Source organism: Saccopteryx leptura, chromosome 3 (genome assembly GCF_036850995.1).
Source record: "Saccopteryx leptura isolate mSacLep1 chromosome 3, mSacLep1_pri_phased_curated, whole genome shotgun sequence".
Taxonomy (NCBI): Eukaryota; Metazoa; Chordata; class Mammalia; order Chiroptera; family Emballonuridae; genus Saccopteryx; species Saccopteryx leptura.
The window spans coordinates 54,973,079-54,992,915 of NC_089505.1; the positions used below are offsets into that span (position 1 = coordinate 54,973,079).

A 19,837-nucleotide genomic window follows, 5' to 3' on the forward strand; every position below is an offset into this window, starting at 1 on the left:
GTGCTTTAGCTGCTGCTGAGGGCATGCCTGCACCCCGAGTGGGGATCCCTCCAGCAGCCAGCCCGACCTCTGCCGTCACTGGCGGGCTCGCCTGTGCCCACGTGTTCCCCCTCAGCTGATACTCGGGCCTCTGCCTGGGTTCCGATCACCGCCAAGGGCACCCACTGCCTTGGGCAGGTTTGAGCACACCCCCCTCCCCCTCCCCCTCCCCCTCCCCGTCCCTGCAGCAGCTGGCTGGCGGGAGCCCTCGCGCTCCCCCTCAGTGGACGCTCGGGCCTCCGCCCGGGCTCTGATCACTGCCGAGGGCGTGCCCCACCCCGGGCAGGTTTGCGCGCAGGTTTGTGGGCCGGCCGGATCCTTGCAGCAGCTGGCGCGACTTCCGCCCTCACTGGCGGGCTGGTGCTCACCTGTGCCTTCCCCCTCTGCTGACTCTTGGGTCTCTGCGCCCACCAAGGGTGGGCCATCTAGCAAGCAGAGCTGTGTGTGAGCCCAGGCTTCCTCAGTGGCAACGGTGGTTCCCAGCTCTGCAGGCGGGCTTGCACATGCTCGCTTGAACCTCTGCAGCCCCGCTTTGCTGCCTCCGGCCTGCCTGCCCCCGCGAGCACTCAGCAGTGCGGGAGGTGGTGTAGCTTAGACCTCTGCACTCCCTATTTGTGTACCTAACATGCTGCCTGGCTCTAAGTGCCTTTGTTGTAGCTAGGGAAGGGGAGCCTCTGGTGGATGGGGTAGTTTCTTTCCTTTGCTGGTGATGCTGTTTCACTTTAAATTTGGGGAATGACTCAGCCCAGGGGTTAGGGTGTCCTCCTGGAGCTCTAGGGAAGTGGCTGTGAGTGAAGCTCTCCGTGCAGTTCCTTTACTACGGAGCCTGGGTCTGAGAGTCCTGCCTCCTTCGCAAACCGTGTCTAGGCTTTTTTTCTCTGCCAAATATAGTCTGTAGCCCCTTCCCGGCTCCAGGGCTCTAGGTTGGGATTCTGGTTTTGAAGATAAGGACCTACAACTCGCTGAATAGCCCTCCCCTTTGCGAAAGTTCCTCCCCGGCGCTGCTCCCCGCTCCTGGGAGCGGGGCAGCCTTTTCGTGCCTCCACTTTTCCTACCAGACTCAGTGTGGGTTCTTTGGTGGTCCTTGGCTGTAGAAGCCTCTTAGTTTAGCCCAAAGTTTGTCTTTCATGATGAGTATTCTGAGATTTAAGTTGTAATCCATCTTGGTTCTGGGAAGTGGGAGTTGGTGCGTCTGCTTACTCCATGGCCATCTTGAATCCTCCCCCTTTTGATTTATTTTTTTTATTTATTTTTTGGGTTGACCTGATTCACCAAACCATACAGGTTTCAAGTATACAATTCAGTATAACACTGTCTACTTACCACATTGTGCATCTTCTGCCCCAAGCAGTCTCTTCCCGTCATCCCCATTCCCCCCCTAACCCCCACCTCTTTGCCGTCCTCCACCTACCTCCACCCCCACCCTATCCTTTCTCTCTGGTTATTGTCACCCTGTTGGTTGTATCTATGTGTTATATATAAAAGTTTTTTGGCCTCATCTCTTCACCTTTCATTCAGTCCCCTGCCCCCAGCCCCTCAGTCATTTTTGGTATAATTATTTTGATGTATCTTTTTGCTAAAAACAAAAAAACTTCAAACTCTCTATATTTTTTAACCTTTTTTGTTTCACAAAGCTAAGAAGCACTCACTGTAGAATAATGCTGTAAAGTTCTTGTAGTGAAGCCAAATATTTTTGTTTATAAAAACTTTAATAGTGTAGGCTTACAGTGATATATGACAAGAGAAAATAACTGCTCGTAATTATTTTTTTATATAGATTTTTTTTAATTTTTATTTATTTATTTCAGAGACAGAGCGAGAGTCAGAGAGAGGGATAGACAGGGACAGACAGACAGGAACAGAAAGAGATGAGAAGCATCAATCATCAGTTTTTCGTTGCAACACCTTAGTTGTTCATTGATTGCTTTCTCATATGTGCCTTGACAGTGGGCCTTCAGCAGACTGAGTAACCCCTTGCTCGAGTCGGCGACCTTGGGTCCAAGCTGGTGAGCTTTTTGCTCACACCAGGTGAGCCCACGCTCAAGCTGGTGACCTCGGGGTCTCGAACCTGGATCCTTCCGCATCCCAGTCTGATGCTCTATCCACTGCGCCACCGCCTGGTCAGGCTGCTCGTAATTATTTTAAATAACCAGAGCATGCTTTTATTCGTCCCATAGTTAAGGATTATAGATCTTTGAATTGAGATAAAATATATCATTACTTGTTTTTCAAGCTTTGTTTTTTTACTCTATGTAAATTTTTACAATTTTTAGTTTTTAAATTTATTTTTTCAATTATAGATGATATATATTAGTTTCAGGTGTACAACATAGTGATTAGACATTTATATACCTTATGAAGTGATCACCACTATAAGTCTAGTACCCATGTGACACTATACATAGTTATTACAATGTTATGGATATATTTCCTATGGTATACTTTACATTGCTGCAACTGTTTAGAACTGGCATTTTGTCCTCTTTATTCCCTTCACCTTTATCCTCCATCCTGCCAATCTTGCTCCTCTCTGGTGACCACTAATTTGTTCTCTGTATCATGAGTTTGTTTCTATTTTATTTGTTCATTCATCATATATTGTTTTTTAGATTTCCCATATAAGTGAAATCAGACAGTGTTTATCTTTCTCTTATTTTACTTAGCATAATAACCTCCAGGTCCACCCATCTTGTTGCAAAGCCAAGATTTAATTCTTTTTTGTGGCTGAGCAATAGTCCATTGTGTATATGTATTACATCTTCTTTATATTGACCTTACTCCTTGATCTTTTTTATTTTATTTTTTTAAAGATTTTATTTATTCATTATAGATAGGGGAGAGAGAGAGAGAGAGAGAAGGGGGGAGGAGCAGAAAGCATCAACTCCCATATGTGCCTTGACCAGGCAAGCCCAGGGTTTTGAACCGGCAACCTCAGCGTTTCCAGGTTGACACTTTATCCACTGTACCACCACAGGTCAGGTGATCTTTTTTATTTTTAATTAATTAATTATTTTAAACAGAGACAGAAAGTCAGAAGGATAGACAGGGACAGACAGACAGGAATGGAGAGATGAGAAGCATCAATCATTAGTTTTTCATTGTGCATTTGTGGCACCTTAGTTGTTCATTGATTGCTTTCTCATATGTGCCTTGACCGCGGGCCTCCAGCAGACCGAATAACCCCTTGCTCGAGCCAGCAACCTTGGGCTCAAGCTGGTGAGCTTTGGCTCAAACCAGACGAGCCCTCGCTCAAGCTGGTGACCTCGGGGTCTCGAACCTGGGTCTTCCGCATCCCAGTCCGATGCTCTATCCACTGCGCCACCACCCGGTCAGACACTTTTTGATCTTTTTTAATACTGTTTGATCTTAGGCAAGTTAATTAACTTCTATGTGTTTTAGTGTACTCATCTGTAAAATAGAGACAATAGTTATCTCTTTCATAGAAATAGATATATGTAACCTGCCCAGGCGATGGCAGAGCGTTGGACTGGGATGTGGAGGACCCAAGTTCGAGACCCTGAGGACACCAGCTTGAGCGCAGGCTCATTTGGTTTGAGCAGGGCTCACCAGCTTGAGCCCAAGGTTGCTGGCTCGAGCAAGGGGTCACTTGGTCTGCTTTAGCCCCCCAGTCAAGGCAAATATGAGAAATCAATCAATGAACAACTAAGGAGCCGCAACGAAGAATTGATGTTTCTCATCTCTCTCCCTTCCTGTCTGTCTGTCCCTATCTGTCCTTCTTTCTGACTCTGTCTCTGCCACACACACACACACACACACACACACACACACACACACAAATATATATGTGTGTGTGTGTGTGTGTGTGTGTGTAAAATGTTAGAGCAGTATGTGGCACATAATGGGGCTATTAGCTCTTACTGTTTTTGCTGGTTACATAGTCTTTCTGGATCAATTTTATTAGGAACTTAAGTACTCAGATTTTTTTAAATTGTTTGAAAGTATTAATGAAACTTTTTCAAAAAGTTACATTTCTTGCCTGACCAGGTGGTGGCGCAGTGGATAGAGCGTCAGTCTGGGATACTGAGGACCCATGGTTTGAAACCCTGAGGTTTCCAGTTTGAGTGCAGGCTCATCTGGCTTGAGCATGGGCTCACTAGCTTGAGCATGGGATTGCTGGTTTGAGCCCAATGTCTCTGGCTTGAGCAAGAGGTCACTGGCTGGGCTGGAGCCCCCTTGTCAAGGCACATATGAGAAAGCAATCAATGAACAACTAAGGTGTTACAACTGAGTTGATAAGTCTCAGCTCTCTCCCTTCCTGTCTGTCCCTGTCTGTCTATTTCTCTCTCTGTCTCGCTCACTAAAAAAATAAAAATAAAAATAAAAATTACATTTCTTTATTCTTTGCTTGCTCCCTCTCAAATGGCGTCAGGCAATTCAGTTGTCTGACCAGGGAATGTGGTAGGAGTCTACCTTTAGTGCCTAGTAGTAGAATAAGAAAATTCTGAATTTGAAAAGGTAGAAGTTTTCGTTTTAAGTTCCAGTCTAGTCCCTATTTAGTTATTTCTCAACTCTCAGCCTTATTTTGTAGGGGTAGTAATCATGACTTTCTATACCTACCCAGGAAGTGATTATGAGAAGCAAAGAATTAATGCATATACAGAAGCATGCAAAACTAAATACATTATAGGAATTGCTTTATTTAGCAAACATTTATAGAGGATTAACTTTGTGTTAGATGCAGCTTCTAGGTGATGGATCAGATTTTTAAATTGCATATGTCCAATGCAAAAAAAGCACAAAAGAACAGAACAAAAATTACTTGTAATTCCATCACAGAAGGCTAATTAAATATTTTGCTATATGCAACCCCATTCTTTTCCCTCTATGGGCAAGACTAGATATTATTCCTCCTGTTGTGGGGGAAAGCCCCACATCCCATTCTAATCTGAGAGAGGTAATTGTGATTTTCCTTATTAGCTCTGCTACAGTTCATTGAATGTTTACTTGCCTCAAGGTTGGTGGTATTAAATAGCATTTTGATCTAGATTTTATGCATTATCTCAGTTTTATTAATGAAAACCTGGAGCCCCAGAGAGGTAACTAACTTATCTAAAGCCATATAGCTACTAGGTAGAAGATTGAGTGTTGGACCCAAATCTGTCTTATACCAGAGCTTCTCTTGTGAGCCACTACTCTATACTTCCTCCTGTGATTAATATAGCACATTATAATAAGTGTTAAATGACAAGTGGAAAGTGCTCTGGGAGCATTGAGGAAGGAGTGAATAATTCTGTTTTGGGATTTAGGTGTTTCATGCAGAGGAGAGGTGATTTACAATAGGTCTTAAAAGGTAAGTAGGATAAGAGCATTCTGGATGGGAAAGCAAGGACATGTTCAGAAATGGTAAATATATATATATGGGCTTTTGGGGTTTTTTTTTTGTTGTTTTTTTTACAGAGACAGAAAGTGAGTCAGAGAGAGGGATAGACAAGGACTGACAGACAGGAACGGAGAGAGAGATGAGAAGCATCAATCATTAGTTTTTCATTGCGCGTTGCAACACCTTAGTTGTTCATTGATTGCTTTCTCATATATGCCTTGACCGCGGGCCTTCAGCAGACCGAGTAACCCCTTGTTGGACCCAGCGACCTTGGGTTCAAGCTGGTAGGCTTTTGCTCAAACCAGATGAGCCCGCGCTCAAGCTGGCGACCTCGGGGTCTGGAACCTGGGTCCTCTGCATCCCAGTCCAATGCTTTATCCATTGCGCCACTGCCTGGTCAGGCTAAATATATATTTTTTATACCAAAGTTTTTTAGTTGTTTTATTACACATTCTAAGACAAAGGCAATGTATTTTGCACTTTATTTATTTATTTATTTATTTATTTATTTATTTATTTATTTATTTATTTATTTATTTATTGTGACAGAGACAGAGAGAGGGACAGATAGGGCCAGACAGACAGGAAGGGAGAGAGATGAGAAGCATCAATTCCTCATTGCAGCACCTTAGTTGTTCATTGATTGCTTTCTCATATGTGCCTTGACCCCAGGGGTTTACAGCAGATCGAGTGACCCCTTGCTCGAGCCAGCGACCTTGGATTCAAGCTGGTGAGCCTTGCTCAAACCGGGTGAGACCGTGCTGGTGACCTCAGGGTTTCAAACATGGGTCCTCCTCTTCCCAGTCCAACACTGTATCCACTGTGCCACCACCTGGTCAGGACAGAAATGGTAAATATTTAATGTGATTGACAGGAGCAAATTAGCCATTTTAGGAAGTTAATACTTTATTTTATAGGTTATTGGGTAAACAGTGGAGGTTTTTAAGTGGGTTAACAACATGGTTGGTTTTGCTTTTATGGAGCATTGTGTAAAGAATGATTTGGTAGAAGAGTGGTGGAGGTGTGATGATTGTGGCTAGGTGGGGAAAGGAGTCTAGCTCAGAGGCTACTTGAAGTTCACTGAGATATCAGCTTGTAGGGGAATGGGCAGATTAGAAAGGAGATACTAAAATAGCTTGGATTATTTATGGAATATAAGTACCATGGAGAGAATGAGAAAGTGGAGAACAGATTATATATTTTAACTTATCTCTATCTTTACTTATTTCTCTTTTTCTTTTTATTTTGAACACTTTATTTATTTATTTATTTATTTATTTTGTTTCACAGAGACAGAGAAAGAGTCAGAGAGAGGGATAGACAGGGACAGACAGGAACGGAGAGATGAGAAGCATCAATCATTAGTTTTTCGTTGTGCATTGCGACGCGTTAGTTGTTCATTGATTTCTTTTTCATATGTGCCTTGACCGCGGGCCTTCAGCAGACTGAGTAACCCCTTGCTCGAGCTAGCGACCTTGGGTCCAAGCTGGTGAGCTTTTGCTCAAACCAGATGAGCCCGCGCTCAAGCTGGCGACCTTGGGGTCTCAAACCTGGGTCCTCGGCATCCTAGTCCAACGCTCTATCCACTGTGCCACCGCCTGGTCAGGCTATTTCTCTTTTTCTTAAAAGCTGTTTGGTGATTGGCCCAATAATAACCTATGAACATTTATCAGTTTTGACCACTGAGTGCAGGGAAAAGGATGGGGATGAATATTTTTATTTAAAATGAAATGTTGGTCTTACCTATTGGTTTAATTTATCTAGATGATTTCTAATTATAGTCGAGTTGATTATCTCAATCTTTTGTGTGGATGTTTTCTTAAACATGAAAACTGACCAATTCAGCTTTGTTTTCAAAGGAGTATATTTTAGGAATGTGCATATTTAATTTAGAACGTATAGTCTTCCTAAGACTTTAGATCTTAAAGGGATGTTTGAAATTTGAGTCATTTTAAAATAAAGTCATTCCCACTCTATTCTATCCTGACAGAAAGGGGTATCAGACATGTAGTATAGACATACTTAAGTCCTACACAACAGAGGAAACAAGCTGGGAACTTGGCAATGTGAATTATGTGCAACGTTTAGACTTTATAGATGTGGTGACAAACATTGGATTAGTAAATGCATTATATAAAATTGTTTTTATTTAAAGGTCATATTGCATATTTGTTTGATCTTGGGTAATCTACAAAACAAAGATAGGCTTATTTTTTTCTCAGATGTTCCCTTAATTATAGTTTCTACTAGACATAAAGAAGGTCATAACAAGTATATTCATATTGTACTTAGACTTCCTTTTTACAAATGTTACCTATTAACAGACTATTGATAAATGTTGCCATCTCAGCATCACATTGCTTCTTTGAAGAGTGTAGTTGTTCATTTTCTTAAAAGGGTGTTCCTTACATTTTAGAATTGTTTGTGTCTCTATGGATGAAGGAATTTTCTCATAGAGATTCCAGATCTTTTTGGCTTTAGATTTTTGCCTGTTTAGTTAAATCTAGTAGTTATTGATTGAGTGTTCACTATTTGCCTGTATTGGTAGCAGCAGATGATACAAAGATGAATGCAATAAATCCTGTCTTGATAGCGTTTTAATCTGGGTCAGGTGGTAGGATTATAATTAGTACACGAATTACTATATTTAGAGCACAGCAAAATGTATAGTCCTACTTTTTTTTTAGAAAGCTATAAAAATGTTTAAAAAAACTAAACCTAATAAATCCACTTTTAGGTTTCTGCTGAGGATACAGTCCTTTTATAATAAACTGGATGTTTGCTTTTCTTTTGGATCTTGACATTTCTATAGCAAATTGAGCTAAAAGAACTGGTTTGTCATTTCCTCCCATGAAATTTATGCGCTATATTATATTGTCCCACTCACTTCAGTACTGAAGGCCTTGCAGCAGTTTTATTTGTAGCACTTTTTTGGGTAAACTTCTCTTTCATCAGACTTAATTAGAGGTATCATCTAATCAGTTGTTATTAGCTACCCTCATTCTTAAATTTTTTTACTTGGATTTCTTACATATTACATTTTCTGCTTTGGAGATATAGTTAGGACAGGTGTGGTTAAATTAATGAGAACAGTGACACAGTGTATTTTAGGCAATCTAGTTATTCTTTTTTAGGGAAAGGCAGTTAACATAAAGTGACTAATCACACAGGCCTGATTTAAACCTGGGCACAACAAGTTCTGTCTCTTTTCTTTAGTGGTCAGTCCTTTGGTATTCCTTTGGTACCATCTGTAACTTTGGGCAAGTTACTTAACCTTTCTGAGCCTCAGTTTTTGTTACTTTTTTAAGTAAAATAATGCATACATACCCTCAAGGTGATGGGGGAGGTGCCCTAATGAAATAGTTTATACAGTGAACAAATTTATTAACACATACTATTTGTCAGGCATTGATTTTAGAGTGAACATCATAGTGTGGGAGAGACAATCAACATACTACATATAAACAGTAAAAAGTACCAGAAAATGATAAATACTGTGTAAAGAAATAGAGTATTCAGAGAATCTTCCACAGAACATTTTTTCAAGCTGAGTGACAAAAGAGAGTCAGCCATTCAAAGGCCTGGGTTGGGTGGGAAAAGCCTGTTTCAGGCTGGAGGAACAGTTGTGTACAAAGCTTTTGAAGCAAGAAAGGGATGAGCATATTCCAGGAACAGAGAACACCAGAGTGCAAGGAGTGTGGCAGGGGAGGAGAATAATCCGGTTAAATTCAGAGGGAGTTGGAATGTATCATATCTGTAAGCCAGAATAAGAGGCTTGGATTTTTGTTTTAGATGCAATGGGAAACTACTGAAAGTTTATAAGCAGAGAAGATTTGACTTACTATTCTATTTCTTCATGAGATGAAAAACATTTTTTGGCCAGCTTGAAGATATATCCTTTTAAGGATGAAGTCACTTTCTACTTAAAATATTTAAATTACAATTTTTAGTTGGAAATTTAAAAACTACATACTATAAAATATAGTACTTTAAAAATAGTTTTATTCCTTTATACTTCAGGAAACAGTTATTTTCAAATCCTTCATGTGTTCAAGCTCAGTGTCTTTGTGATTACCAGAGGTATTTTTTGACTCATCTAACAGTTCTTCAGAATATACATGTTTCATTTACATTTGTTTGGGATATAGCACTTTTGGGTTCTGAATATTATACAATCACTGAAAATTTTATTGCAAATATATGATACACTTGTATTTATATAACTTTATGTAACAATTGTGTCATTATATAAGATTATATATTTTGATCATACTGTATAGGTATATATATTTAATCTCCATAATGTGTTTTTAAAGTGCTCTTTGCAAAGTTTGCTTACAGTAACAGATAACACTTGTAATTGTGAGCTATACCTGCCTGAGATAATTATGGAATATCTTAATTTTTGTGGGGTTTTTGTTTTTTAATTCTTATTTATTTATTTATTTACAGAGACAGAGAGTGAGTCAGAGAGAGGGATAGACAGGGACAGACAGACAGGAATGGAGAGAGATGAGAAGCATCAATCATTAGTTTTTCATTGCGCGTTGCAACACCTTAGTTGTTCATTGATTGCTTTCTCATATGTGCCTTGACCGCAGGCCTTCAGCAGACTGAGTAACCTTTGTTGGATCCAGCGACCTTGGGTTCAAGTTGGTAGGCTGGTAGGCTTTTGCTCAAACCAGATGAGCCCGCGCTCAAGCTGGCGACCTTGGGGTCTCGAACCTGGGTCCTCTACATCCCAGTCCGACACTCTATCCACTATGCCACCGCCTGGTCAGGCTTAATTTTTGTTTTTAATTTTTGCCTTTTTTTTTTTTTGTCGTCATTGTTCGACTTTTTTGGTCTTTTTAAATAAAGGAATCAAGCTCCCATCTTGATTGTACCAACAATGAGTGAAGCAGTATGTATCATCATGGTGAGGTAATATGTTCTCAACTAGATGCAGTTATTAGACTTTGGATAGCTAGAAAACTGATGTATAATGTTTTCTAGACTTTTTATTTTTTTTATTTTTTTTTAAAATATTTTATTTATTGATTTTTTTTTTTTAGAGAGGGGAGAGAGAGAGAGAGAGAGAGAGAGAGAGAGAGAAGGGAGAGGAGCTGGAAGCATCAACTCCCCTATGTGCCTTGACCAGGGAAGCCCAGGGCTTCAAACCGGCAACCTCAGCATTTCCAGGTCGATGCTCCATCCATAGCGCCACCACAGGTCAGGCTTTCTAGACTTTTTGAAGTATTAACTATGACTTTTTGATTCTTGGCACTATTTTCTTGGATCCTTGAGGGTTTTAGAAATAGTTTTAGGATTCTCTGAATATTGGAAAGAGGGGAAATGTGGTACATCTTTTTTGTTTAAATTCTGTTATCTGCATATCATTTGGCTTAAATTTTCATAATCTGTATTAAAGGCATGTCCTAGAATTCTCAGTGATTTTTATAATCCTCAAAATATCAAAATTTATAGATATATTTATCTGAACTGAAAAATGAAGTCAGACTTTTCTAACCAAGTTTCAGTTGCCTAATTGGCTTAACAGTGAGGACTGCATTTGCCAATTAGGTTAAACAGCATGTATGTTCTATAAAGTGAATGATTCAAACTAATTTGCAACTTCAGGTTTTGGCAAGATACATATGTTGAACGATAAAGCTATTTTAGCTTTATATTTTGCCATATGGGCAAAAGTGTACTTTTTATTTTTAAAAAATAAGATATTATTTAGAGTTTTAAGTCTTTGTACATATGGAATATTTATAAATGAAAGCATAACATAGTTTACTTCTATTTTAATAATTTATCAATTTATAATTATGTTGCCTCGATAACATAAAAAAATGTAACGTCAAAAATTTTAACACATAGGCTGACTGGTGGTGGCACAGTAGATAGAGTATTGACCTGCGATGCTGAGGTCCTAGGTTTGAAACCCCAAAGTCACTGGTTTGAGCGTAGGGTCACTGGCTTGAACAAGGGGTCACTGGCTTAGCTGAAGCCCCACGCCCCACACCTGGTCAAGGCATGTATGAGAAGCAATCAGTGAGCCCTGGCCGGTTGGCTCAGTGGTAGAGCGTTGGCCCAGCGTGTGGAAGTCCCGGGTTCGATTCCCAGCCAGGGCACAGAGAAGTGCCCATCTTCTTCTCCACCCCTCCCCCCTCTTTTCTTTCTCTCTCTTCCCCTCCTGCAGCCAAGGCTCCATTGGAGCAGAGTTGGCCCAGGAGCTGAGGACGGCTCCATGACCTCTGCCTCAGGCACTGGAATGGCTCCACTTGCAATGGAACAATGCCCCAGATTGGGAGAGCATCACCCCCTAGTGAGTATGCCAGGTGGATCCTGGTTGGGCACATGTGGGAGTCTGTCTCTCTGCCTCCCAGCTTCTTGCTTCAGAAGAATACCAAAAAAAAAAAAAAAAAAAAAAAAGAAGCAATCAGTGAATAATTAAAGTGACACAACTACAAGTTGATACTTCTCATCTCTCTCCCTCCTCCTTTAAAAAAAATTTTTAATACATAAAACCTTAATAGATGTTAAATTTATGATAAACTTATGATAAATAATCTTTGGTGTTATGTGCCAAGCACTTAGAGGTGAAATGTCTTGATGTCTGCAACTTGCTTTAATAATTCAGATGAAAAGAGGAAGGATGGAAAGAGGGAGCTAAAGATAAAGCCAAAGTTGCAAAATGTTAACAGTGGGCAAATTTAGGTAAAAGGTATTGTTCATTTTAATATTCTTTCGATTGTGCTGAAAAAAATTGAAATATAAAGTTGGAAAAACGTTATAGTCACAGGGATTTAAAAAGTTTATTTTAAGAAGTATGTGCCAATATTTTAAGAAACGTCTTACAAGGGTAAAAATATATTAGGATAAAATTATGTGGGGAAAATAGAATGAAGGGCTTTTTCATGAATTTTTGTAAATGGAGGATTGTGGGTATGAAATTACTATGGTTTTTAGATTTCATTGCTGCATTTAAAAGCAAAGAAACAATTTTATTTTAAAATGTCAGCTTTATATCAGAAATGGCATCTTTTACGCTCTTCTAAGTTATGATGAAAAATGTTAGATGCCAATTGAGACATCTACAAGAAGGTACATGATTTAAAAAAATTTTTTTTGTGGTAAGCAGGCAGACAGGTTTGAAGACTTCAGACCTGGCTATCAATTCTTTCAGCTCTTTGGGTTCTAGGAGTATGATTCTATGAGTTTACTCGGTTATGCTACGGACTGGCAGATTATCCTGGACAGATGGATGTGACTTTTAGCAAAGGCACTGTGTACTTAAATGAACACAACCATAGTAAGTAACCTTCCCCTCAAATCTGGACTAGTTCCTCAGACCTATAAACTTTATGTTGAGCTGCTGAGAGTAATCATAATATGTTGTTATGTTGGTTTTTAAACTACACAATTGTTTTTATGACCTGTACTATCCCTTTTCTATAAACATGAATAATTTCTTAAGAAACTATATTGTATCATATATTAATGATATTATTTACATAATTTTTACTGACTATGAAACTAGTAATTCTATAAGCTAGAAGTTTATAAGTGAACTTTTTATTCTTCTAAATGTCTTATAATGTCTGGAGGAACTTGACTTGTGATACTTTTTTACTTGTCACTCATAGAGATTTGGAAGTACTTATTGACTGGCTTAAATCTTCTCCTAAGAGGTTAAGATTTAATTATTTGGATTGGAAGAGTGAGGCAAAATGTACACATCACACAAGACTTATAGGGGTTGAAAACCATGTTGTAAAGCCAGTCGCCGCGGCCACCATCACAGCCGCCTGGCCCATTTAGGTTCACATTAGATTCGGACAGATGGTAATGAAACAATGGAGCCAAAAACTGGTGGGCCATTACCTTTAATCCTAGCTTGCACTCGGCGGGCAAGTAAAAACACACAGTGGGCTCCAAAACCCACTCATTCAGCTCTCACAAAGCTACTGACTTATCCGAGTTTCCTAGAATCAAAGGTTTCTCGCTCACTAGCCTCATTCTCCTTTGTTCCCCATCTCCTTCTCTCTGCACAAACTCTACACTAACTGGCTTCTCTTTCAGCACTCCACCATCTTGGCCGCCTCTCTCCTCTCCTCCTTGTAGCCTTACTCTGCTCTCCAACCTGCTCTCTGCTCTAATGCTAATCTCAGGAACAGAGAGAGAGCAAGCTCCCGGTCTGCCCCACTTTATAGTGCAGAAATCAAAACCTTTAATCCAATATACAAAATAGGGAAGTCTCTAACGCAAAGTCACTTATCTGGGGCATGATGGGATTGCACCACCCCACATCAAAAAGGGTGGGAAAGGCTTAATCCTAAAACTAAGCCCCAGGCTACAAGGATCCTGCCTGCCCACAGGCCCCCCCCCCCCACATTAATATCACCTGGGCGATAGGCTTCCATGTGGGCAGCGCCATCTTTAACAAAGTGAGCATAATATATTTTATCTGCCCAACACATGTGTATTCAGTACTTTCTCATGTCAGGGATATTGGGGAAATATCAGTTCTTTGAGTAGATGAAGCTGCCTGACATTGACTTCAGCATTGTTCTTATAACCTTATCAACTGTTTCTTTGGTTTCATACCTGAAAATGGGAGCCTGTGGAGGCTTAATTTAATGAAATACAGTTAAAATATTGCCAGTGGTATTCTCAAAAGTGTCCATAATTTAACCATGAAAATCAGAGAATTAACATTACTATCATTTCATTCTCAGATTCCATTCAAGTTTTGTCACTTGTCTCAGTGATGTCCTCTATAGTAGAAGAGCCAATTCAGAATCACACGTCACCTTTAGTTGGCATGTTTCTTTAGTCTCCTTAAGTCTGGAACAATTCTTCAGTTTTTTTCTCGATTTTAAAGATCATTGGCCAGCTCATTTGTTGAGTGAACCTAAACCTGAATTTGGATTGTCTGGTATTTTGTATGTTTGTTTTTTTAGCAAGAGAGAGAGAGACAGGAAGGAAGAGGGATGAGAAGCATCAATTTATAGTTGCGGCACTTTAGTTGTTGATTGATTACTTCTCATACATGCCTTGACTGGAGTGCTCTAGCCAAGCCAGCGACCTTGGGGTTTTGAACCTGGGTCCTCAGTTTCCTAGGTTGACGCTCTATTCAGTGCACGACCACCTGGTCAGGCTGTGGTTTTTAGTTGTTTTTTTATTTTTATGATTACATTCATGCAGGAATTTCACAACAGAACTGATTGTGTGTTCTTCTCATTGCCTTCTGTCAGATTGTATGATTGAAGTTTGTCCCGTTGCTGGTGATGTTCACTGATAACCTGATTAAGGTGGTGAGTGCCTTTCTGTATTAGTTTACTATTGTTGCTATAACAATTACAACAGTACGTTTATTCTCTTATAGTTCTGGATGCCAGAAGTTCGAAATTTGTTTCACTGGGCTAGTTATAGTGTTGGCAGGGCTGGTTCTTTCTGCAGGCTGTCAAGTAGAATCTGTTTCTTAGCTTTTCCATCTTCTAGATAGAGATAGCTTATATTCCTTGGCTGTGGTCCTCTCTCCATCTTTAGAGGATGTCTCTTTAACCTCTGCTTCCATTGTCATATCACCCCTGTCTTTGATCTTGCCTCCTTTTTATAAGGACCTGTGATATTGGGCCCACCCAGATAATCTAAGATAATCTCCTCATCTCAAAATCTTTAATTGAGTCACTTTTGTAGAATCCCATTTGCCATGTAAGATAATATATACACTGGTTCTGTGTATTAGGATGAAAACATCTTGGAGAGGTGGAGGAATTATTCAGCCTATACCACACTTCCCCACTGTAAAGTCACTCTTTTCTCTTTTGTAATGTCTTTGTGGGAAGATACTTTGATACCTGTGTTGGGCAGATAAAATGTATTATGCTCACTTTGTTAAAGATAACACGAGGAGGCCGTTGCCCAGGTGATATATTTTTTTTTTTATAATAAATTTTTATTAATGGTAATGGGATGACATTAATAAATCAGGGTACATATATTCAAAGAAAACATGTCTAGGTTATTTTGTCATTAAATTATGTTGCAAACCCCTCGCCCAAAGTCAGACTGTCCTCCGCCACCCTCTATCTAGTTCTCTGTGCCCCTCCCCGCCCAGGTGATATTAATGTGTGTTGGGGTGGGCTAAAGGCAGGCAGAATCCTTGTAGCCTGGGGCTTGGTTTTGGGATTAAGCCTTTCCTACCCTTTTTGATGTGGGGTGGTACAATCCAATCATGCCTCAGAAAGTGACTTTGTATTAGAGACTTCCCTATTTTGTATATTGGATTAAGAGTTTGGATTTCTACACTATAAAATAGGGAAGGAGCGGGAGTTTGGGCTCTTGGTTCCTGAGATTAGCATGAGAGAGCAGAGAGAGTAGAGCCAGCAGTGGAAGGAGGCCACGTGGAGTAGGCCAGGAGAAGCAGCCAGGATGGCGGAGTGCTGAGTGAGATGCCAGTTTGTGTAGTGTTTGTATCTGGGATAAGGAAGGAGATGGGGAACAGAGGAGAATAAGGCTGGTGAGCTAGAAACCTTTGATTCTAGGAAACTCGAATAAGTCAGTGGCTTTGTGAGCACTGAATGTGACTGGGTTTTGGAGCCCAGTGTGTATTTTTACTTGCCCGCCGGGTGCAAGCTAGAATTAAAGATGACAGCCCATCAGTTCTTGGCTCCGTTGTTTCTTTACCGACTGTCCGAATCCAATGCGAACCTGCATGGGCCGGGCGGCTGTGATGGTGGCCCTGGCCGTGGCTTCTGGCTTTACACCCTGGTTCTTGTTAGTGGAGAATGGTATTTAGAGGCTAAGATCTGGGTGCTAGGTGTGCTCACTACTATGTATTGAGATGTCACTCTTCTAGGCTCACTTATAAGATAGAGCTAGGGGGCCCGGCTCAGCGGTAGAGCATCGGCCTGGCATGCAGGGGACCCGGGTTCGATTCCCGGCCAGGGCACATAGGAGAGGCGCCCATTTGTTTCTCCACCCCCCCCCCCCCTTCCTATCTGTCTCTCTCTCCCCCTCCCGCAGCCAAGGCTCCATTGGAGCAAAGATGGCCCGGGCGCTGGGGATGGCTCCTTGGCCTCTGCCCCAGGCGCTAGAGTAGCTCTGGTCGTGGCAGAGCGATGCCCCGGAGGGGCAGAGCATCACCCCTGGTGGGCGTGCTGGGTGGATCCCGGTCGGGCGCATGCGGGAGTCTGTCTGACTGTTTCTCCCCGTTTCCAGCTTCAGAAAAATACAAAAAAAAAAAAAAAAAAAAAAAGATAGAGCTAGGGGACATATATGTATGTGTACAGAGCTACATCTCTATTAAAAGATATTAGTTCATACTGATATCTTCAATTCTAATCCAACACTACAGGGTTCATTCTTGTTTTCTGTTTTTTCATATATAGGAGACCCTTCTCTGACAGTGAGAAACTGATTCCAGTTATTCTTAATCTATAGGGGCGGCAAAAGTAGGTTAACAATAACAATAAGTAATAATAAATAGTATAAGAATAAATTGTTTTGCTCAGTCACAACTATAAATCTACTTTTGCCTACCCCTCAATTTTAATAATTTGATCATTCCCCCACATAGTACCCTTTCTGCCACCACCCCTTGTCCTGTGTAGATCCTCCTTCTCCACATCTGGTTCTGATACCTTCTGTCATGTAGCTCTCCCATGTTGATGCTTTCCTCAAAGCATGGTGGTAGCAGGGTGTGCTGTGCAGGAGGCGTGGTACAGAGATGCAGTTACTCAGGGATGGATTTTAGGGGGAAATGTATTATGTACAACAATTAAAAAGAAGGCAAAATCAAAAGGGTTTTTGAACTTATGTATCCTAAAGTAGAATAAAGAAAAAGAGCACAACAATAAGCTACACAACATCACCAGATGAAAAAACATTAGCCTGGGTTATAGAGTAACAGCTAGTTAAAGCAACAGATTAAGAAAAAGAAAATTTTGAGTATGTACAAATCTCACCAAACCATGGAGGAACAAACACATGATCAGACCAGGAAGCTTCAGCTTGGCCTGCAGTGTTGGCCACCCACTGTGTGCATTGAAGAGGAGTAGTTCTCTAGTGCTTCAGGGGCGGTCTGAGAACCTACCTACCCTATGTATATTTATAGGAACATTTTGGCTGGAGTTTATTACAGGAGGGCGCTTTGTGCATAACCTCTAGGGATAAAGAAAGGTCACCAAATTCTGAAATAATTAACTTAGGCCAGTAATCAAGTAGTAAGAACATCCTCCCTGGCTTCCCGGGAAACTGCAGCAGGATGTCCTATCCCACCCTGAGTCAATGATAGTCAATTACAGTCATTCCTGCAGCCATTTTTAGTGACCCTTTTTGTTCATGTTCAACTGAGTGCAAGTTTACATACACCCTCCCCCCCCCTTTCTCTGTTACTCCGTACAGGGTAAGTTGGACTTCTTGCATGGTGGCTTTGGAGCAGTCTGTTATGTGTAAAGTTCTTTTACTTATCTGATGTCTCATTTAATAACTGTGGTTTTGTAGTATTTTGATGTCATGAAAAATTTTATATTTAGTATTAGCTAGCTGGACAGTTTAAATTATGTTTGGTTTTTTTAAATTTGATTTTAATTTAATTTATTCATTTTAGAGATGAGAGAGAGAGAGAAGGGGGAAGGAGCAGGAAGCATCAACTCCCATATGTGCCTTGACCGGGCAAACCCAGGGTTTCGAACCAGCAACCTCAGTGTTCCAGGTCGCTGCTTGATCCACTGCACCACCACCAGTCAGGCTAAATTATCTGTTTTGTTGGCAATATCCAAAGCATCATGCAATAGTTAGGAACTAGTTGGATATATGCCTTCTTCTCTTCACTAGGTCTGACCAGTGTGTGACCTTGGCCATGTCAGTGTCATAGAGCTTTTTCACAGTCTTTTTTTTTTTTTCTTTCTTTTTTTTTTCTGAAGCTGGAAATGGGGAGAGACAGTCAGACTCCCGCATGCGCCCGACCAGGATCCACCCGGCACGCCCACCAGGGGCGACGCTCTGCCCACCAGGGGGCGATGCTCTGCCCCTCTGGGGCGTTGCTCTGCCGCGACCAGAGCCACTCCAGCACCTGGGGCAGAGGCCAAGGAGCCATCCCCAGCACCCGGGCCATCTTTGCTCCAATGGAGCCTTGGCTGCGGGAGGGGAAGAGAGAGACAGAGAGGAAGGAGGGGGGGGTGGGGGGGTGGAGAAGCAAATGGGCGCTTCTCCTATGTGCCCTGGCTGGGAATCGAACCCGGGTTCCCCGCACGCCAGGCCGACGCTCTACCGCTGAGCCAACCGGCCAGGACCTTTTTCACAGTCTTTTTGATCTGGTATTTGTTGGCTGTAAGGCCATTAGCTGCGGCCACCAACACAGCTGCCTGGCCTGTGCAGGTTCACATTTGATTTGGACAGATGGTAATGGAACAACGGAGCCAGAACTGGTGGGCCATTACCTTTAATCCAGGCGTCCCCAAAATATGGCCCACAGGCCGCAATGCGGCCCCCTGAGGCCATTTATTCAGCCCCCACTGCACTTCTGGAAGGGGCACCTCTTTCATTGGTGGTCAGTGAGAGGACCACTGTATTTGGCAGCCCTCCAATGGTCTGAGGGACAGTGAACTGGCCCCCTGTGTAAAATGTTTGGAGACCCCTGCATCCTAGCTTGTACCCGGCGGGTGAGAAATACACACAGTGGGAAAACACTTCCCTTTCCATTCAGGGCTCCCAAAGCCATTGACTCATCTGAGTATTCTTAGAATCAAAGGCCCCACCAGCCTTATTCACCTCTGTTCCCCATCTCCTTCTCTTTGCACAAACTCTGCATAAACTGGCTTCTCTTTCAGCACTCCGCCATCTTGGCTGCCTCTCCTCTGCAATGCTAATGGCAGGAATGGAGAGAGCGAGAGCCCCTGGTCTGCTTCATTTTAAAGTGTAGAAGATTAAAGCCTTTAAGCCAATATACAAATACAAAAGTCTCTGATACAAAGCCACTTATCTGAGGCATAAATGGGATTCTTCGTAAGAGTGCACCACCCCACATCATGCAACAGTTAAGGGTGTGGGGAAAAGCTTAGTTTTGAGAGGATCTTAGTATTAGAAGGATGTTGAAAAGATCTTAGTATTAAAAGGGTGGGGAAGGCTTAGTCTTAAAACTAAGCCTTAGGCTATAAGGCCCTGCCTGCTTATAGCCTGTCTTCCACACTAAATGCAAACTATAAGCGAGCAAACATATATAATATATTTACAAACTTATTTGACTAACATTGGCCTTGACATTTACAATGAACACAAGTGTGCTTTTGTCTTCTATCTTCATGGCTGACTTCAGTGCTAAAGGGAACCTGATGATGGCTTAGTGGTCAAGCTTGTTGTTCTTTTGAGGATATTTGGGCTGCTGTAAAGCCAGTATCCACGACCAACAACACAGCAGCCTGGCCCATGCAGGTTCGCATTGGATTCGGACAGTCGGTAAAA

General features: G+C 41.6%; 1 protein-coding gene across 3 annotated transcripts in view; it reads left to right on the plus strand.

The window, feature by feature from the left end:
* The window catches only part of SEC63 (SEC63 homolog, protein translocation regulator), a 99,408-nt gene that overhangs the window by 11,977 nt on the left and 67,594 nt on the right, over positions 1 to 19,837 (plus strand). The window contains exon 2 of one of the 3 annotated variants that reach the window (XM_066373536.1): positions 14,626 to 14,685. The exons of the other annotated variants lie outside the window; for them this stretch is intronic. The gene's annotated coding sequence lies outside the window, so the exon portion shown is untranslated. The remainder of the gene's footprint in view (positions 1 to 14,625; positions 14,686 to 19,837) is intronic. 3 annotated transcript variants of the gene reach the window in all.